Genomic DNA, 4,799 nt, shown 5'->3' with positions numbered 1-4,799 from the left:
AGGAATTTGCCTACATCATTTTTTGTAATCGCGTTACTCAAGGAATCGTTTCAGCCCTAATCTTAAGCAGCTCAAAAGGGGCCTCTCACATAATCCGATAGATGCCCTCGGTTGTTGTTCATCAGACATTTAAAAAAAAAAAAAAAAAAAAAAAAAAAAAAAATTCTATATATTCCTCCTTAAATCATGTTGTGTACTTGAATAATAGAAGCCTCTCAGTTATCGTTTCTTCGGCCAAAGTAAGGGCCCTCCAGCCATCGTTACAATCTCCTTGCCTATTTCAGCATCGGACAGGGCTCTCCCTTCCGGTGCAGCTGGGCAGTGGCTCCCTTCGGTCGCAGTGTGAGCCTTTCATCTGTCATTGAGTTGCGCTGCGCGCTCAGCGGCAGATGGGGGTATCCCTCCCGGTGCAGCAGAGCCACAGGCCCCCTTCGGTCGTTGTGACAGCCCTCCATCCGATGCATCAAATTAAGCCGCTTATACAGTCGCAAGGGGGACTCTCCCTTCCGGTGCAGCAGAGCCGCAGCTCCCTTCGGACGCAGCGAGAGTCCCTCCATCAGTCGCGTTTTCTTGCCTACTCCGTATCGGACGGGGCTCCCCTACCGGTGCAGCAGACCCACGGCTCCCTTCGGTCGCAGGGTGAACCCCCCGTCTGAGTTATGTTGCATGCTCAAGGGCGGACCGGGATCTCCCTCCCGGGGGAACACAGCCGCTGGCTCCCTTCGGTCGCAGCAGGAGCCCTCCATCCGATGCACCAAACCGTTCCTCGAATCTTCTTGCCTATTCTGCATCTGATGGGGCTCTCCCTTCCGGTGCAGCAGACCCACGGCTCCCTTCGGTCGCAGGGTGAACCCCCCGTCTGAGTTATGTTGCATGCTCAAGGGCGGATAGGGTTCTCCCTCCCGGGGGAATAGAGCTGCTGGCTCCCTTCGGTCGCAGTGAGAGCCCTCCATCAGACGCATCAAGCCATGCCTCGCATCGCAAGGGGGACTCGCCTTTCCGGTGCAGCAGAGCCGCAGCTCCCTTCGGACGCAGCAAAAGTCCCTCCAACAGTCGTATTCTAGTTAGCGTCAATCAGGGCTCTCCCCTCCGGGGCAGCACTCCTGCTGCAGAGTTGCGAACCCCCTACGGAGGCTGGGAGAACCCTCAGAGGCAAAAAACCGTGCCTCCATAAACCCGCAATGGGGGACTCCCCCTTCCGGTGCAGCAGAGCCGCAGCTCCCTTCGGATGCAGCGGGAGTCCCTCCAACAGTCGCGTCTCTTTGCCTTCTCAGCATCGGACTAGGGCTCCTCTTCCGGTGCAGCAGACCCACAGCTCCCTTCGGTCGCAGTGTGAACCCCCCATCTGAGTTATGTTGCATGCTCCACGATGGCTAGGGATCTCCCTCCCGATGGGGTACAGCCGCTGGCTCCCTTCGGTTGCATTAGGAGCCCTTCATCCGACGCGCCAAACCGCGGCTCGAATCTCATTGCCTATTTAGCATCTGACGGGGCTCTCCCTTCTGGTGCAGCAGACCCACGGCTCCCTTCGGTCGCAGTGTGAACCCCCCGTCCGAGTTATGTTGCATACTCTATGGCGGCCAGGGATCTCCCTCCCGATGGGATACAGTCGCTGGCTCCCTTCAGTCGCAGTGAGAGCCCTCCATCAGATGCAACAAACCGCGCCTCGTACTCAGCCGCAAGAGGGACTCTCCCTTCCGGTGCAGCAGAGCCGCAGCTCCCTTCGGAGGCAGCAAGAGTCCCTCATTTCTTGATATCTGGCATTGTGCTCCTCCCATAAGCGGCATGGAGGGCTCGCTGGTAAGACGTTGCGAGCCGCAGCTCTCGTCGAACACTGCACGGGCTCTCCAGGTCGCTCTGCATTTTCTTCCCAACATGCATATTTTGGGGGGCAACTAAATTTTATCTCTCTGGCTGCTGTCCTATGGCTTTAAGCTTCTTTTGGGGAGTTATTTGGGTTCGGGCTATGCTCCGGGCCCGGACCCCTCCCCCAGGACAGCACGCCAAAATATGCCTACTATTTGCCTTCAGATTAGATGTAAGGGTGAACTCGTGAAATGTGGTTTTATTAACAAAGTTCGGGAGAAGCACGATCAGATAATCATCCAATTTGGTACAGGTGCATCTCGTTTAGCTAATCATCTTATAGCACGCACGCGTATATATATCCAGTCTTCCTACCTCCTGTCCCACGACAGTTTTTCGGCAACCCTCCTCCACCCCAACTCCTCACTTCTAATCTATTTATCCCAAATTGGGATAGGGGGAGTTATTTGGGTTCGGGCTATGCTCCGGGCCCGGACCCCTCCCCCAGGACAGCACGCCAAAATATGCCTACTATTTGCCTTCAGATTAGATGTAAGGGTGAACTCGTGAACTACATTTATGGGGGCTAAATTATTGCCAAGGCTTTCCCCACCACTATCAAGATGATGTTAAACAGCAACTCTCTGCTCCTCTCCATCGGACTTCAAACACATTTAAAGATACGTTAATGACCCTCAGGGCCTAGACACCTCGGCCTAGCTGACCAGAGGACACCTCCACACTTAGAAATACACATAAAAACATTTACTTTATTTAGACTACAATTTATCAGTTACAAATGTATCTGGCATATGCATGTTTTGTCTGTATGCTTCCTTATTTCATTAGTCTAGTAACCACTGTTAAGCTCTAAATGCTAATATTCAGGTGGATGAATGCCTGGTTTAATATCTTCTAGATGTTTCATTCTTATTATCAAAACAATCTGCTTTTATTCCTCAAACCATGATGTACACTATGTGATTGTGAAATGCACCATACTATTTGTACCACATTTTGGGTAAAACTACACCAATTATTCAGGACAGTAATAAAACATGTAAATGAGGTGTCACAGGGACTAAGAAACACTTTCCTGCTGAAACTATACACCTTGTTACTGGTCAGTCTATCCAAAATGGGTGTTACAGGGAAACCAGATAAAACCTCTTCCACACACAAAAAGTGGACTTCTCTTAACTTGGGGTTCCCTGGAGACACCCATCACCTTGGAAAACTTGCGACCCCCCGGGGTGGGTGTAGTCCGATCTTCTGGCAGTTTTCAGCAACTTTGTTGATTGACTTCGGAGCAGTCAACCCATGAATGAAATGGTGTGATTAGTTGATGATCTTTTTTTTGTGTGTGTGTGTTTTGCACCTTACTGGGTTGAACCCAAAATCATTCAGTTACCTTCCCAGATTTGTAAAGACTGGGCCACATTAACCCACTACAAATTCCATGAGAAACTTAATAACCATTATATGTTTTAAACATGCTGTGGACACTGGATATTGACAGTGTGGTCTTCAAGACAGGCCTACTTCTTCCACTGAGCAAGACGTCACTGTTGACTAAGTGTAAAGTGAACGGTTCCAAGTCTGTAATACCTCAGGAAACATTCCTGTGCTCTGTGGTCAAACACTATATTATTACTTCTCTGCTGAGTGTTTCCCAATATTTGTAGGAACTGCTTGTGGGGATGTACTGGCAAATATACAATTCACACAGTGCAAAGGTCAAAAGAACATGATTTGAGGTTTCTGTAAATAAATAAGATACTATTGAAATTGTTAGTTTGTACTGTATTCACGTGCCATGTGTGTTTACTTTAAATATACACATTCAAAACTGATATTACAATGTGCTTGACCTTCAAAGACGTAATATACAATTAATTTAAGAGTTACACATGTTATTACACAGTAGAACACATTCAAACAAATAAATAAAACTAGACAGTTTTCTGGAAAAAAAAAAGTGTGGAGTGTTGTTACACTATTTGGGGGCTGTGGGTGAACAACAGAATGATAGATAGAACTACAGACAGACAGATGTTTGTCTGTTTATCAGTGTGGGAATGCATTAGCAGGATTTATGTTGTATTTTGTTGTGACAGGGATCAGTGATCTCTAAGATAAAGGGCCATGACTACTCGCTCTTGAGACTTGCCAACTTGCCAAACTCATTTTGTCGACCTCCAAAATTAGTCCCAGATACATGATCTGATTTCAATAATCCGACGTCTCTTTGTTAGGATCTAGAACTTTTTTCCGAGAGATGTTTTCCACTAAATTCTAGGAAATCTGGATGTTTAGCTCCAAGATGTCTGTGCTCGATATCCCATAGCACAGTATTATTTAGCATTAGCAGGATTGAGCATGTTTTTAACTGACCATGTGAATTAACATGATGATGCACAGATGTTTTCACTTTAATAGTGGGGGGGGGGGGGGGTGACTGAATGGAATAAAACAGATACACAAGAGGTGACGGCATGTCAATGAAGAAACAGCTGTTTGAAGCAGTAGGACTTCCTTAGAAAGTGTTAACAAATTATGTATGTTCATTCAAAAGGTTTCCAATAGAATTATATTGTTTGTGGTTTCATTACATCATTTTGGTTGAGAAGTGCTGTTTCAAATCATAGTTCACTAAACTTCGGCCATTTGATAAAATAATCTTTATCACTTGAGGCTCATGTATTACTAACAACTGTAGAATATAATGCCAAAATGTTTACAAAAAATAATAATAATTGAAACACTGAAACACATGGTCAAACAATTTACATCATTTAATATCTTAGGTTTTTTTTTTTTTTTTTTTTTTTTTTTTGGTACCAGCTGTTTTACAGTTTTAAATGCAAACTGAATCACAATTAAGCTTAAATAAGTTAATACAAATTAATGTAACATGCTAACCGAAACTGAAAGCACTTAAAAAAATAAGTGTCAATTTTTTCTGTTAAATTTATCTCCACTGAATTCAATGA

This window comes from Carassius auratus, chromosome 40, assembly GCF_003368295.1.
Source record: "Carassius auratus strain Wakin chromosome 40, ASM336829v1, whole genome shotgun sequence".
In the NCBI taxonomy this organism is placed as follows: Eukaryota; Metazoa; Chordata; class Actinopteri; order Cypriniformes; family Cyprinidae; genus Carassius; species Carassius auratus.
This window is presented reverse-complemented; position numbering follows the sequence as displayed.